The 16,615-nt window shown below is 41.0% G+C and overlaps 1 long non-coding RNA gene across 1 annotated transcript; it reads left to right on the top strand.

Annotated features, from left to right (window-relative positions):
• The first annotated feature begins 250 nt into the window (after positions 1–250).
• On the top strand, positions 251–16,535 carry LOC139331785 (uncharacterized). The gene is made up of 3 exons (XR_011602197.1): positions 251–506; positions 15,847–16,158; positions 16,217–16,535. It is a non-coding gene; the product is annotated as an uncharacterized lncRNA (long non-coding RNA).
• Positions 16,536–16,615: the final 80 nt, after the last annotated feature.

Below are 16,615 nucleotides of genomic sequence, written 5' to 3'. Positions count from 1 at the left end.
CATTACATACAAAATCAATACAAAGACTTTGAATTTGTGTCTATTTGTGCCGGGCAATGTAAATAGCGTTACATGAATACGCAAAATTCGCACCATTTGTGTAGACGCGAGTACAAAATATTTAGCTTGAGCAAGAAAACTTCACACGTGTCGCGGGCCTTTGCAGAATGTTGCTTGGAGAAGACCAGGCGGAGCAGAGGGACAGAGCTGCTGCACCGTGGAGCTCTGGTGGAGAGGAATAAACACCAGCAGTCACACCGGATTCCGCTCTGATCTGGAGATGTCTACCAGTGGGGAGGACAGCTCAAAGTTTATTTTTTTGAAACTTTTGGGATTAAAAAGTGGATTCATCTTCTCAGCCTGTCTGCAGCAGCGAGCCACCTAGGCGCTGACCTGCACTGCTGGGTGTTTGTAATTAGTCTCTCTGTCCATGTTGACTGCTGAGTGGAGGAGAAATGTAATTTACTTCATGAACGTACAGAGAGAAGAGAGGGAAAGAAGATGAGGTGAGTCTCTGGTGAGAGTTGGGTTCAGTCAGAGGCTGAAGCTTGTACGCACACACACACACACACACACACACACACACACACACACACACACACACACACACACACACACACACACACACACACACACCCTCAGACACAGTTGGTGTCTGCCAACGCTAATTATCTTATAACTAATCTACTGTATGGTGGCTGAATAAACACAATCCCGTGGTCAAACTCATGCGAGTAATTAGTCTGAACACACAGTACTGTAAGCTCATGAACACCTGAGCATGTGCGAAGACCAACCCTGTCTCCTACAAAATATCTGCATATTCTATTAATTTGCTTTGAAAGTACAATTTGAAGGAAATATAATTACTGCTAGGATGAGTCTCACTAGGTGGACAAGAGCAGGGCTTTGACATCGTGTCTGCGGAAGTTGATGTCCTGCTTCCTGTGTATTGTTAGCTTTTGCCAATGGATGGAAGTTAAGGAAAGATTGTGTGAAGCATGAATTTTCTTCATTAACCAGAAGTTTCTGGGCAGATGGAGACAGCAGAGAGATATCAATTGTTTGTACATCACATAAAGTTTCATACTCTGTCATGTGAAGGAATCTTAACAAACACCAGCTACTTATGAGGGCCTTACCACGAGACTGAATGCTCTGCACAACAACTAGCAAGTGGACCTTAATGTCTCATGCTTGAGTGTACACAGAGACACAGAACAACAGAAGACTCACAAAAAAGTTTCATGGCAGTCTGTGAAATAATCACAAAATTTAATCGGCAGGATTCATGTTCATGCACACAAAATTGACATTTTTCTCTGACACTACACAGCACGATCTTCACACTAATGCACTTCAGTTGCAGGTATCTTTCATGCCTGCACCATGTCCACCTCGTACTCATTTTGCGGTCAAGATAGCAATAGCTAATATGCAGCGTCCCTTAGACTTTCAAAATAAAGCTGACTGAGAAACGTTTCAGGTGATGGTTGCAGTTTCACATGGGAAAGGAACCCAAGGCTGAGAGTTCTACGTTTGACCCATCGACCCCGGCCACCTCGGCCACCTCACAATGTTCTTTTTCATTCTTTATACTCCATGTGTCTGCATCAGTTTGAAAGTCGTGCTGAGTGACACACGTACAAGCACACACAAAAACAGCTTGTCCATGTCCATGAACCTATAGATTCCATTTCACTGTTTCACACTCTGCCTTGATACTGGGCTGAAACTCACTATGAAGCTCCGCAAAGCTGAAGGGAGCTTCAGATTCTAGTGATAATTGTCTGTAGGTTCATCACTTCGAGTGATCACTGTCACACTGTGAAACTGTTTCAGATTCTTCACATTTTAAAGATTATGACTGATCGTACCAAACAGAGAAACAACAACACACAAAAAAAACAGCAACAGTATATCAACATCTGCTATCTGTCACTTGCACACACACAATCAGCGCTGATAACTGAGTCACTGGCTGGCTCTGAATTGGTGTAACAGGCTCACAGGGAAGATCAAGCAGAGGGAAGTGCGGATTACAGATCAGAATTGGTTGAGTCTGCAAAGACCAGGGACAGAATGTTTAAACGCGAAGATCAATGACACGACACAAACACAGCTGATGAAGTTTAGAGCTCAGTATTAATATTTTCTCCTGGCCACACTATAAAGATGTCTTTCCTCTCTGCTGAGTCCTTATCTTGTTGTCAGTCTTTTTCTGTATCTCAAGAAAACTCGCTTTCATAGTTGATTGGAGTGTTTATGCAAGCGCGTCACATGAAGTGAAACATACAATTTATCCTAAAACATGCAGGAAACCTTGTCAGATGAATAATTCATTGTCTGAACAATCGTTCCCTGTAGACATAAGCTTTCAAAACCGGAATTATTACAAAAATGGGATGTCAAAGAGACCGTTCACTGTTGGATCTCTGCCTCGAAAATAAAGCAGTCGTGTATCCCATTTGCAGCGAGTCCCATTTCTAATCATTTTGTTCAGGAGAGCTTTAGCCGATTAATTTCATACAATGCGAACCAAGTATGTCAGAGACTGTGAACCCAAGAACCAAATTAAGAAATCAACAGGGGTCTAAAAATATTCAGCACAGGAAATGTCATGCTGTAATGCTGGTAAAAGAAATAAATGGGAACTGCATAATCATAAAATTCAAGACAACATGAACAAAGTGTTCTATTAGATGACAATGTGTGTGTCTGTTTGCATGTGGGTATGAGTGTGTGTATTTACGTATGCATGTCAATGTGAACGTTTACTGTGCTCAGAAATCTAATCTCGGGAATGCTTGGAAAATTACAATAGCGGAAAAGCTAAATAAGTAGAACTGAATGGTCTCTGTTGTCTTTGATAAATATGCCTTTAATTCAATCTACTGACATAATAATTTGAGAACATTCATTATCTCTACTCATGGTGAATGTTTGTTGATTTCTTTGGAGGGCAGGAGTTGATTATATGGTATATGTGATTAGATGGACCAGTCAATCTGAAGCTGACTTCATACTATCCAGTTCTGATAACTGATGCTATGGCCGCATCTACACGAACCTCTTTAGGAGCCGCCATGCATTGTTGTTTCAAATGAATAGTCGCTTCTCTCGCTGTCGACACAGCTGAAGCCAGTAGTTCCTCATTGGACACCGAATGGTCCAATCCACTATGGTTTGACCACAAGCTCACCACTCTCAGTTCGTGAGATATTGAGAATCACGCTGCCTCGTAAAGGTAAGTACTCCACCTCCATCAACTGTGTTCTTCGACATAAAGTGCGGTGAACTTGAGATGCCATCACTTTCAAATCAACTCCTCTGCTCAGGAATTTCTCAGTCTTGTTTCCAGTGAATAGAAATGCATTTCTGTTGCGTCGACTCATTCACTTGCTTTCAAAGAGAGCAGGAAATGTAGCTGGGATGTAGGGGCACCACCAAAGCACCACTGCACCTTCAGTATGTACAGCCTGAGTAAGTCTGTAACATGGCTGTGAACCCATTGTCTTCTTACTGTATTTTCTACTTTCTGTGAAGTTTTTACATTGCCCAAACTTTTACATTATTACATCACATTATCAGTTTCTACTATTGACAAGGAAAGCTAACTGTTTAATGTTATAGTAAGATTCATTTTCAAGGGCATGCTTCACACATTTGGCTAATGACAATGGGACTTGGTGCTGAGAAACACTTCAGCTCTTACTTTAGAATTTTAATGAGACTCGAGATTGGCAAGTAATACCTGAGGACTATTTCCATGGATGAAGATGTTTGTCTTGGGATATGGCTCAGTTGAGCAAAAGCTTTCCAGAACAAAAGGCGTGGCTCTTTGGTTCGTAATCTTTGTTTGAACCTTTTCAATAGATTCAATTAAACCACATTATTCCCAGGGAGAAATGTAACTGTTGCAGGACCAAAGATTAACATGGACAGTGCATTAAACAGAGACAGCCAACAGTGGTGACAGTAAAACACTGTTGGCAGAAATACATTTCCCTCTCTTCAAAATTAAATACAAATTAAGGAATAAAAATCCTGCAGAAGCACAAAAAACTGACAGTAATTGTAAGTTCAGTAATTACCTCCATCTTTGTAAACAATTAATTAAAATCATGATGTTGCATCAAAGAAATAATAATTGATTCAGTACACATTTTGAATACACACCTTGCTATGACCTGTTCTCACCTGTGAAGTAAGATGCATTACTTAAGTGGCGCTTTTTGTTTCCAAAATACACACACATGCACGCACACACACACACACGCACATATGCACACTGCCACACACATCCATCCACAAACACTGCATATTACAGTATTTGTCTTAGACGTCCTTGGTGAACAGGCTCCTGCACTAGACAGCTAAGCTGCTGAATGATATATCACACAGTGCTTCTGACACACCCAAACAACACACACGCACACACACACACACACACACACACACACACACACACACACACACACACACACACACACACACACACACACAAAACACAAAACATATCAAGTCTAAGCCTCAAACTCAGCACCAAAGCATGCTCATGTTGACTCAGACAAGGGTGGCATGCTGATTCTCCCTCTCTCACACACACGCACGCACACACCACATGTACTGTCATTCATACTCATGCGTGTTCCGTAAAAACACACTTCCCACATGGACACACACCATCTCTCCTCTGACAGAGACCCTATGAACATTCAAATGGGCTTAAAGGCTTTGTGTGTCATGTTATCCTCCAGCCCTGTGATCAACTTCTAATAGCTGAGCCTCCTCACCAAGGACATATGGAGAGTATAGCTTGTGCTATCAGTGTGTGTGTGCGTGTAGGTGTGTGTGTAAGAATGAGCCTGCACATTGTGTGTGTGTAAGAATGAGCCTGCACATTTGTCTCTGTGAGTGTTCGACAGAGAAAGAGAGAATATGTGAGTGTGCATGTTGGTCTTCCCCTGCTTACAGCGAACAGCAGCACTTACTCAGTCAGCCTGATAAAGAGAGCATTATGGAAGCAATCCATTTGCCTGAAGAAGGCTTGCAGATGAAATAGAATAGTCAGGCTGCTGGGGAAAGAGAATACGATTTGATGCATTACTCAACATGTCAAAAAGTATTTTTCCAATTTATTCCGTGTAACTTTGGGAGAGTTAGAGGGGCATTTGTTTTGAGAGCAGCCAGCGGAGCCCGGTGGTGCTGAGGGGTGGAGGGAAGAGGAGGGGAAGAAGGGAGGAGCGGGTGAGAAAAACTGGCAGCGACATTATGCTTTAAAAGTTGCACTAGGCAAGGTTTCTATGGAAAAAACAATAGCACCCATTTTAGCCTAAATCACAAGCTGGGATGTAAAAGAAAATAGCTCCATACCCTGTTTATTAATGAACAGCCTGCATATGTTTAACCTCATTTCTGGCTATTTTGCATTTGCATGCTTTGCATTGCCAGTTGTGATGTGGTCTAATTCAGATGATGGGTATGGTTTCTCCAAGAGCAGAAAGCTGCAGAAGTGCAGTTATATATAAAACTTTTCCTGCACTGCAGTGAGTAAGCAGTTTTGTCTTGACAAAGCTGGAGCAGAAAAAAAAAAAATGGCTGAACTTCACGATGACAACCCCCATCATTTAGGTCCACAAGAGCGTGGAGTTCACTGTTATCATTTAGAATTTTTTATTTTATTTTTTGGTTAAGACGTTAAAAGGGCTACTCCAGAAGTTTAGTTTTACAGCTCAATAAAGTTGGTGGACTGGTGATAATTAAGGCAGGCAGAGATATCCTGAAATGTAGTCGCAAGTTGAGTTTGAGCTCCAGAAATCATTGGATCCTACACTTCCTCCAATGCAACTCGAAAGCACAATTTGTGAAACCTTTCCTTTTCCTGGGTGATGTGCCTTCACCACATCACCCAGACTTTCTGTTAAGATGTTGAATTGTCAGTCCCAAGCAGAGATACCTCTGATGACATTCTGAGGATTTCTCAGACTTAAGAGAGCCACAAAAGAAGAAGGAAGTTGCACTCCTCGAGTAAACAGATCGTCATGTGTAAAATTTAGAACTCTTTTAATCTCCTTGGATAGCATTTATAGTTTCTGCTGCAGCCCCCACAGCGTCACAGGGCCCCGTGTCCATGATTGTTTGTAAAACTCTTTAGACCCCAAATGCCAAGTGTCTTGACTAGACTGCTTCCTCAGGACAGATTCAGGGATTTGTTTATCCTCTGCTGACTCACAGGGGCTGGATCTTATCTCAGGATCCAACAGACAAGAGGTGACACAGACTCGCGACAGGTCCCCACAAGGCAACACATTTGTGGACAGACAAATGTGTTGTCAACTGCAGTATCCAGTTCACCAAACCTGCATGTTTTTTGGCATGTGGCAAGAAACCATACAGACAGGCAGAGAACACATAAACTCCACATGAAGCAACAGTGCTAAGCAGGTATTGTCATTTTTCCTTTAACACCAAATTTGAACTTTACGTTTTCAAGGATTTATTACATTGTTGACCTGCTGGATTGCTTTGTGTCTTAACTGCAATATTAAAGGTTAAATTGTGTTTAATCTGATACTTTATCAGAACAAAAATCAAATCTAAGGTGAAAGGTGTGCACAGAGGTTTTTTGGCATATTGTAACTAACTGTCTTTTGGTTACGTTACTGTCCTAACTATAACTCAGACAGACATATGAAGGTGTTATCACACTCAAGTGCTCCACAGGGGCTGTAACTCAGGTCCATCAGAACCACTATTAACTGTGCCCCCATTAGAGGACGTTTTTCTGGAGGACATGGCTCGTATCCTTAATAGTCTTTGTTGCTGGAACAATGGAAAATAAGACTATGGAGCAATATAGCACATCACAAGATGCAGTTAAAAATAAGTGAAACAAATGTAGAGAGGCCACAGTGAGAGAGAGGCCACAAGCTAAAAAAGTAAACCTGAACAGAAACTGAAAAGTAACTTCATTTGTTCTGTTTCACTGTGGTTAGTCTCAGCAGGCAGGCTCAGAACGGTTGCGTCCCAAATATCAAGCGCATTTGATGAGGACATATCTCCCTCCAGACACAGCTGCGGTGCTTAGGAACAGTGGGGCGCTGACCTTCTCCCAGCAGGGTGTCAATGAGGCGCTGCCAACATGTGTATTCTGACTGCTACAACTACAACCCATCTGGAAGTCACTTTTCATCATTTCAGAAATACTCAAAGACACACACTCTTCCTTGCCTTCTCTTGCACATGCAAGCTCTCTCTTGTTTTTGTGGAATCAAAAGCAAATCCTGCACCACCCTGTAACAATTAAAAGACTAAAAAAAACTACAAAATGCTTTATTTTTATGATTTAGGTTTGTCACTTTAAAAGATAATTGTTGTTAAATGTTTGACACAATGTTGAGTCAATGCCATTTCAGCGCAGTCTTTAAGAAAGCAGAGCAGAGGTTTGCTTTCAGTCTTCCAGTCAGGAATCACAGAGGTAATTTTAGAGCAGTTTCTTTTCTTTTTTTTCACTTATGCAGACTTTAAAACAAGTCTCTGAAAACAAAATATGAATCATCAACTGCATTTATGCAAAAGAAAATCACATAACTAATCAAACCCCAGTAACACTGATGTATAATGGCATTTAATTGCTGATTCCTACCTATTCATAAGATGAATGAATCTGTCTTCTCTGAGCAACCTGTTTTTATCAGCTGCTATGGTAATAAAGAAGGGCCTAACTGGATTCAAACTTAAAACACTGTGTTTATAGTGAATATACACCCTTGCTTTATTTTTGTTTGACCGCATACCTCCAACCAGTTGTGGAGTGGAAATAAGGAGATTCTGAAGAAATCCTAGTGGGCTGGAATTGATCTGGGCTGATGTGGGTTAACTCTGCTGTGGACTGCTGACCTTACAGAGCTTATTGCTCAAAGTCTCATTGTCATACAAACTCACACTTTTTGTTAACTGGCAAACCAGAGCATTAACTTACAACCCACAGTAGGAGAGTAAATGAATGCCCCCTCCTGAAATGGTACAGATCTACAAAGACCTGAAGAGTAGGCAGTCTGGCTAATTTTGATAGGTATAACTGAAGTTAAATAGTGGTTTAAAAAAAGAAGAAGAGGAAGTTGTTGAATTCTTTGTGGTCTTAACTCCCCAATTATTTCTTGGCTTCTACAAGAAAACACAAATGCATATCAGTATGCATCATTAATACACACATAAAGCGTTGAAACAGAAAAAGGTAAGTGTATAGGGTTGCTTGGGCAGTTACTTGCCTATGTGACAGATAAAGACCGGAGTATATCAGTGGGCTGACAGCAAGTTTTCAACTCTGAGGAACCAAAAAAGGTAAAAAAAAAAGTGTAATGTTTCAGCTTCTTTTGGGTAGTTTGCTTACATCAGGTGTATCTGCTCTGGGGAATTAGTAAGTTATTCAGGCCTTCATACTTCTCAGTCTACATCTATATGAAAATAAAAATGCACATAAAAAGACGAGCACAGAGCAGAGGCTGCTGCAGTGCATGAGACCACTCTCACTGTTTCTCAGCTGTAAAACCTTTAGCTTTCACTCTAAATATTGCCACTTAACACGTAGTTGTTGCTATTGCTCTCACCACCCACACATGAAACTCTCATCTGCAACGCATTCTGGGAAACCTTGGTAATCACAGACTGGAACAGAAGTCAACCAACCAGATAGATACAACCCCCCCCCCCCCCACACACACACACACACAAACCCAAACACACGCACGCACATTCCCACTTCCTTTCTCGTTCTCTCTTTTTCACACGTGCTCATAACAGTAAACTCAATTACGCAGTACTTGATGATCAAGGATATGCGTACAACAACCTCTCATCGCCTTGACACTCGTTCTCCATCACACATACACACTTATCAGCCTCTTATCATTTAGAGTGGTGAACTGTGGGTTGGAGTTGTGATATTAGCCTCATTAAAGCAACCACTAATTACTGAGACCTGAGACAACAGAGGAAATAATAAGAGGAAGTCTGGATGTTAACTCCACTGAGACTCTGCTGCTGCCTTCTGCACTGGAGTGGCATCCGGTGAAGAGGGTCTCATTACCCACACACACCAACACGCAAACATGCAACGAGGTATGGCAGCTTACGCACATTCACAAAAGCACAGGTGCTGAAGATCCAAACACACACTTATAACACAGATTCCACCATGCAGGCACACACACACACATATTTATGTGGATACAAGTACAACGGCAACACACACACAGACAAACATGCACACTCACAATAAAGCATGCGCAGAGGTATGGGAGCTTCCACATATTCACGCATACACATGCATTATATGTGAAAAGGCACACAACCTGCACATACATAGTCATGCATACTGGACGCAACATAACATCCACATGCACAAACATGCATAGAGATATGGTAATTTACACAACTTCACATGCTATAGATGACAAACACACACATTTTGCACAACACCACTGTGCATGCATACACACATATTAATGCATACACAAGCAGCATGGTGACACACACACAATCATGCACAGAGGTGTGGTAGCTTGCTCACATTCATGCACGAACATACACTACACATGAAAACCCGCAGTGACTACACCTACACCACCATACATGCGTATACACACATTAATTCGCACACACAGCACAGTAACACACACAGACACACACACACATACCTACATACGTTCACACACATGAATGCATGCACACGCACTAACACACACACACACATGCACGTGTACACACAATATCATAAGCACAGCAGGCACCTTTACAAAAACACATGCACACGTGCTTGTGCGCGCTCGCACACACACACACACACACACACACACACACACACACACACACACACACACACACACACACACCTCATTATCACACAAAGATATGCACACACATTTGCTTCTCCATTCTTTATTATTTTTCCAGTGCCATATTATTTAGAGAGCTTTATCAGACATAGGCACACACACACACACACACACTGTACAGCTTCTGCTAATTATGAATAATAAAGCGGAGGTTTAAATAATTGCCATGGTGGTCCTTTGGTGCCTCTCCAGCAGCTAAGTGGGTCACACTTGATGGAGCGTTTCCTTCCGATCCGTCCAGCATTCAAACCCCCAATAATAGCGAGGAGGTCTGGGAATTCAGTGGCATGACATCCCGCGGAAATTATCCAATATAGGCAGGGAGTATTTTTGGCAGGAAGCAAAAGGTCCTCTAGCTTGGGAATTCTCCATGTGGCATTTCCTATTGTGTGGAGGGGGAAAAAAATCAGATTCCATTACATTTGAGGGCACATATCATTTTGGGAAGACGGTCGCACTGTCACTCCGATGTGATTGTGGAATCAGAGGAATGCAGTGTTTTCTACCAATAAATCCCCAACTGAAAACCAAAAGAATAGGACAGGGAATGCTGGGAGTTCTTCCTGTAGAAATCCTGTTACATCCCCAGTATGCAACTGATTTGGCTCCAAAATATTCATTAGCCTAGGATGTTAAATCTCCAATTAGATCATGATAATCTGGGGATTCTACAATGAGTTGCTTGGTGTTAGATGTATGGTTTCCTATGCCCTAAAGGATAAATTGTGTAATCACCACAGTAAAATTCAGTGGAAATTTCCATAAAATATACATATATCTGGACTCATCTTTTATCGTGTTTCTGAAGTCACTAGCACTGGCACAAGCTCACAGGTCCCTACAGTATATTTCAACTTCCAAGACATCCATATGTATAGAGTTAATTCGGAGTTAAACTCTTCATTGTAAATTTCCTTCATCATATTCCCCGTGCAGGAGGTGGAAATTATTTATAGAATTAAATGTAAGCCTTCAGTTCTTGGCAGTCGAATACCAGATAAAGAGCCAATTCTCTGGAGTCACGTGGTAATAATGTGGCACCATATGCAGTGGGATTAACTCATATTGAAGTTCCCTTTCCTTCCCAAGACAATATCAATTATTCTGTTAGTTGATATTCTGTACTATTCCATATATAGCCAGCTCTCCGGATGCTGCTACTGTAATTTATGCATAATGTTCAGTGCATAATTATTTTGAAGTCCTCCATGTTCTTATTTCATGTTGTTGGATTTTCTCCATGCTTAATCCTAAAACGGTTGTTCCATGTTCTTAAAGGCACAGGTTCATATATGATGACAAAAGGATGAAACATATCTGAAGAAGAATATAAAAAGGATACAAAGAACGATTTACATAATTTACAAACTTTTCATCAAAGTCTTAAGATGATGCAAATATCAAAGACTGAAAATAAGGACGAGGCTCTCTGTTCTTTATTTTGGTAGCTGGGGGGACGAGCGTATGTGTTAGCACATGTGAGGTCGCTCCCTGTGAAACTGGGAGCGAAAATATTTTGTGGTCATAGTGGTTTGCTAATCATGTTCCAAACCATTGGAAGAAACCATTGAAATTTATCCACCTTCAGCATATTTTACTTGATGTTTTAGGTTTCGAGCATTAGCAGGATACCTATAGTTACATAGTTAAGGTCACTTGGTAGACTGAAGGAACAGGTACTTGCAAAGCTGAATATGTTACAAATGTTAAAAAAAATAACTCTATGCTGTAAAAATCAACATTCCAACCAAGAAAATAATATCCAAGATTTACATCCTGTTGCTTATGCAGTGTACGTAGCTCATCGCTTGACATTCTTCATAAAAGGAGATCTTCAGCTTTCCCTGTTTCACAGCACCTTGCTGAGAACACAATGTAACATTCTGGTTTTATTTTGTATGTTAACCTCTTGTGTCGTTTCAGTTTCCTGTGTTTTCCCGCCTTTCATCAACCACACCTGTGGCCACTCACTCACCTGCCCTTGATTACCCTATGACCTTCCCTGTGTATATATACCCACCAGCTCCTCATGTCTTTGCCCGATTGTCTTTGTTTCCCCATGAACTAACTTTCTCCTTGCCTATTCATTTTTATTGAAAGGATTTTGCCTTTTCCCTGTCTGTTTTTGTTAGCCTTTTTGGATAGGGTTAGGATAATTTTGTTTTTGTTGGACACTAGAAAAGACAGTGATTTTTATTTGAACCTCACTCCGTCTCCTGAGTGTTTGTCTGCACCTGAGTCCCAGGTTACCAGAGCTGTTACACACAAAGGAGTGGGGACAGACTCATCTAGTGGCTGAAAAATCTCTTATATAGAACATTTAAAGGGGTACTAATTTTACATGTGAATGAGTATGAGTCAGTCTGTGTGTCAGGAGTGCTACTCAGTCTGTTGTACAACATCCTCTGCAGCTCTAGAGGGGGCTTTCTAAAGTCTGAAAACAATAACCCTACTGATGTCGTCTTCTGTCTGAGGAGACTACAAATTTTTAATCGGAGGGTTGTGCCACAAACTGTGCAAATGCATTTTTAAAGATTTGCTTTCAAGTTGCATTATGGTGTAGTGCAGTGCAGCGCCCAGTGTTTTGGAGCTTGACCTGTTGTCAGGACTAAAAGTCAAGACATCTCAGCTCCTCAGTTTGACCTTTTCTCTTGGGACTCTTCCAATTAATGGAAGAACAATATTTCTGGCGTATCCTTAAAAATACACTATCTTGGAACAAAGTATGACGTTGATAGTATACTTACATATGAATACCAATGACTAAATAGACTCACTGAGACCCACTAACTAGTGTGTCAACAAGACCTGATCCGTCATAAAATTAGGAAAAAAAAAAAAAAAAAGCTAAATAACCAGGAGCAGTAAAACACAGAGGAATGATTAAAGTATCAATCAAAGGCATCACCAGTAAAACACTCACAAGTAAGATTAATGATACCATTAAAGAGTTCTGCAAAATTACCCAGACTGAAGACAGAATCAGGCTTTTCATACTTTTCCTTTTTTATGCTATAAAAACTTCCCACCACTGCAACCCAATGTAACCACCATGACTTCTTACAACTACCTAGCAATCTTAAGTTTTAGTATTAAAGAGTGTAAAAGTTTATCTTTAAATTTGTTTTCATTTTCATTCTGTGATCTGAGAACAGCAGTTTGTAGATTGAAACTAACATACCTTGTTTGCGGTGTGACAAATGTGTTGCTCTCTTTAGCTCTAGAGACAAGTTTAATTAGATTTAATACAGTCAGTTTCAACCGATTTTTATTGGCTTTAGTCCAACCTATTCAGCTGTGACTTAAAATGAATTCCAGCTGAATGATTCTGGAGTAGTCAAGCTTTCATCTTAAAGTGTTGTTGCTGCAACAAATTAAATCTTAGTAAAAGCATCTTATCATACCCTTTTTCTTCCTGTACACAAACATGGAAATTGAAAAGACTATTACTTTGATGATATTTTGTATCTGCCTATTAGCAAGACTGCACAGCAGCTGCACTGATTCTGTTAGATGATAGATTTTCTTGTGTAATACATCTCGTCCAGTCTATGTGACAGTGATACAGGATGGACAGATAAATGAGGTGTGCATAAGACAGAGAATCAAAAGAGGACAAAAGAATGAAGATAAAAGGACAGAGACGACATTGTGAAGCTGTGAATGGAGACACTGAATCATGAAACGCCTGCATGTGACTGAAAGACAAGGAGGAAGTGTCCCGGTCTTGATTACAGCTGTGGTCTGTGCCTCTGACAGCCAGTAAAGGTCAGGAAGCCACAGGGAGCCTTAGCCACCAATGTCAGCCATTCACCTGGGAGATGACTGTGTGTGTCTCTGTGTGTGCGGATTATATTTCCCCATATGCATACGTAAGCGTGGATGTGTGTTTCCACTATCCCCCATGTTCCTGAATAGGCAGAGCAGTCTGCAGGCAATAATAGGGATGAAGGTAATAATAAGCTGACAGGGAAGAGGTTCATATTCATGTGTTCTGAGGGATGTCAAAGGCTGTCAGACATGCCACTGGGTGTGTGTGTGTGTGTGTGTGTGTGTGTGTGTGTATGTGTGTGTGTAGAAAATGACAGACAGGAGGACCACGTCCTTGCTCTCTCCAGATTACAAGAAAAGGTCTACACTCAGGTGCCATGTCTGTGGTCATCAGTCGTGTCTTTGTCTCTGTAAATGTCGATGTAAGTGTGCATAAGTGTCCGTATAAAGGTCCATATTCACTCTCTCCACAGGCTGTCACAGGTTATGGTATTTGGAGAAGCAATGAAGGGAGAGGAATGAGATAGATTGCATTGTTGGAGTGCTGTCGTACAGTCGGTGTAGTCAGGGGGACATTAGCCACAGGTGAGACAACCAGGGTTGTGGCTACAGATGGGAGTGGTGCAATGTGCCATAATAACGCTGGAGAACTGCTTGTATATGATAAAAATCCCCCCCCCCCCCCCCCCCCAATTGATCTCATCAGCCTACACAGAAGTCGCTGTGAAGTCCTCCCAGTAGAAACTGCACAGGCTCATATGCTGAACCCAGAATTCAGAAACTGGTTGTAAGCTGAGCAAGACCTAAATGTTAGAAAGCCAGAGCAAAACAGCAATCTTACAGTATGATTCAACTATCACTTGGTGCATTATTAATATATTCACCAGTCATATTCAAATCCTCATGCCAAATGACGTTCTTGGCATCTCCACATCTGCGCAGTAAAACATCAGACAGGAGTTTAATGGAACCAACAAATCATTCCTCATTAGTTTAACATAAATACGTTTGACTAATTTTCCGTTTTTAGGCCATTTCACAAGTCGAGTTCTTCTGACTAGAAGTCTTCTGACTTGAAAGGATGTGTTGAATGAATGTGCTGCAATTAAATTTCTAAATAAACATGATCAGCATATTTGCAGACTTCCCAGCATGCATTGTTTTTAGAATTGAAACTCTTTGTTCTATTAGGATTAGTAGGTTGTAAATGCAGAGGTATCTCTATATTTTGCCAATGATCGAGCATTAGCATATTTAATATTTCATGAAAGAATCAAACCTGTGATTTTCTGCTTGAATCATCATGATGTTGAAGAAGAGTGTATCTTCTGAGTCTGACAGGAGAAATATGAGCAAAGGCAGAAAATTTTATCAAGTTAGGCAAGTTTCATATCTCCAAGGGTGTGATTTCCAGCGAGGCACGTCTCCATCTCATCTCACAGTGTCCTCAAACTGCACAGCTGCCAAACCCAGATGTGAGACAGGAGGAGATTTTGATCGGAGAGTGGTTCAATATGACCAGCACTCACAGTTAAGTCAACATAAATAAATAAATAAATAAATAAGAAATTTGTGATCCTCAGTGGGAAGCTGTTTTTCTGCTAATCAATGTCTAAGTATGTCAAATAGCATAACTGAAATAATCCAAACAAATTCGAACCATTATTGTGATTGTTGTAACAAACATTCAGAAGCAAGAAATCTGGATATTATTTTCATGTTATATCACCCAGCCTGGCTCGATGTGAACCCTGTAGCAGGGCATGTTTGGGGAGTGTAGCTGCACTATTCAACATCCAGTAAATGTAAATGTGTGTGCCTACATGTTTCTGAGGTAAGAACATTGCTGATAAAGAGCATGCAGTCCAGTCAACTTCACCTGAATAAATGAAATACAGTGCAGATTGTAATTATGTTAGGTATGATAATCATGAAGTTGGCCAACAGTGGACTGCAAGGCCACACAATGGAGCCTGCAGGGTGGATGCCAGCAGTATCAAGGACTTTAATTATTAAGCAGCTGGTCTCTAGACATTGTTTTGCACAGTTCTAAGCAATTAAAATGCACATCAAGGCAATTAGAAAGCATTAAAAACACCATTGCTATCTTGGGGGTGTTCATAATATCAGAGTCAATGAAACAAAACTAGCTTTTTTTTTTTTTTTTCCTTCTTAGTTTTCTGAGACTGGGGTGGGAACCAGTGTTGCAGAACTGATGAGAGTCCTGGCAGTTGTGTGGTTGTTTAATCCTGCCAGCATACTGGACTATAAATGGTCAGCGAGCTGAAAAGAAGACCGCAATACCTCCAAGATCCCTGCATGACCCAAAGCCTTAAATCAAATCTATCCATCTATCTGCTGTTTATCTTGATTTTAAGGCAGCTGCTGTGAAAAAAAAACTATGCAGGGAGCATACTTTTCTTCACTGCTCCAAGATCTGGCAGTGATCCAGGTAAGCAGTGGTGTGTGTGTGTGTGTGTGTGTGTGTGTGTGTGTGTGTGTGTGTGTGTGTGTGTGTGCGTGTGCGTGTGCGTGTGTGCGCTAAGCTCCCTAGTTTGTATTCCTAGCATGCACTGTAAGTGCTGCTTTACTTATTGCAACTCAGTAAAAAAAAAAAAAAAAAACATATAGAAAAACTTGTATTTTATTCCAAACTTTGTGACTGCTTGTGTTGCAATAAACCACTCTGTGACTTCATAAGAAGGGAAAAGTAGACCGCAGTAAGTTTTACGAGATAGGAATGCCCATTGAATCAAACCAACACACAATTTATAGTGGCAGCATTTACGTTATGGTGTATTGATGTTGCTGAAAGGAGACGGGCTGTATAGTCAGTTTCTACACCTGCAGCCACAGCATGGCAGGAAACACACACGCTACTGTTCACTATCCACTGCACCCATACTTTTCTCATTTGTCACAATTGCTGACTCATCAAATGACAG

The sequence above is a fragment of the Chaetodon trifascialis genome, chromosome 5 (assembly GCF_039877785.1).
Source record: "Chaetodon trifascialis isolate fChaTrf1 chromosome 5, fChaTrf1.hap1, whole genome shotgun sequence".
Classification (NCBI taxonomy): domain Eukaryota; kingdom Metazoa; phylum Chordata; class Actinopteri; order Chaetodontiformes; family Chaetodontidae; genus Chaetodon; species Chaetodon trifascialis.
Note: the sequence above shows the minus strand (reverse complement) of the source record. Positions and strands in the feature narration are given on the sequence as shown.